Below are 790 nucleotides of genomic sequence, written 5' to 3' on the forward strand. Positions count from 1 at the left end.
GACATTGTCCCATTTAAGCCAATGTTCATTCAAACATATGACTTTTACAGAGTTAATTTGCCCTAAGAGTATTTCTAAGTCATATAGTTTGTTCATCATTTCTCCTGACACACCACCAATGTTTAAGTGCATTATGAAGCTATTTTTATCGACTAAAGAATTTACAGTATCTATTAAACTGTCGACAAAGTTTACACCGATGTGAGTTTTTACTGCAAATTTACGGTCCCTCGCTTGGGCCTAATTCCATAGGAATTGGTCCATCGTATTAGTTTCCCCGTGAAGGAGCTTCCATTGCAATAACAGGTCTGTTTTCTTCCTGGCAGATTAAAACTGTGTGCCCGACCGAGACTCGAACTCGGGACCTTTGCCTTTCGCGGGCAAGTGCTCTACCAACTGAGCTACCGAAGCACGACTCACACCCGGTACTCACAGCTTTACTTCTGCCAGTATAGAAAGGCAAAGGTCCCGAGTCCGAGTCTCGGTCGGGCACACAGTTTTAATCTGCCAGGAAGTTTCATATCAGCGCACACTCCACTGCAGAGTGAAAATCTCATTCAGGTCTGTTTTCGTTACCATGAGATATCAGTTCAAGTACATTGTTAATATTCACAGCTAATCTTTCCCTACCATGTTTGTTGTGATGCATTCCATAGCATGTAAAACAGTTTCTTTCGTAAGTATCAATATCTATGAGCTTTACATTTACAAATTTGGCACAAAAACTTTTTAACTTATAATTCGTTCATCAAATTTCTTTGTTAACACACGACCAGTCCAGAAGATCATA

General features: G+C 40.1%; 1 non-coding gene across 1 annotated transcript; it reads right to left on the reverse strand.

Moving 5' to 3' along the window:
• Positions 1-337: 337 nt before the first annotated feature.
• Trnas-cga lies at positions 338-412 on the reverse strand. The gene has a single exon. It is a non-coding gene; the product is annotated as a tRNA-Ser (tRNA).
• Between the last annotated feature and the right edge of the window lie 378 nt (positions 413-790).

The sequence above is a fragment of the Schistocerca piceifrons genome, chromosome 8 (genome assembly GCF_021461385.2).
Source record: "Schistocerca piceifrons isolate TAMUIC-IGC-003096 chromosome 8, iqSchPice1.1, whole genome shotgun sequence".
Taxonomy (NCBI): Eukaryota; Metazoa; Arthropoda; class Insecta; order Orthoptera; family Acrididae; genus Schistocerca; species Schistocerca piceifrons.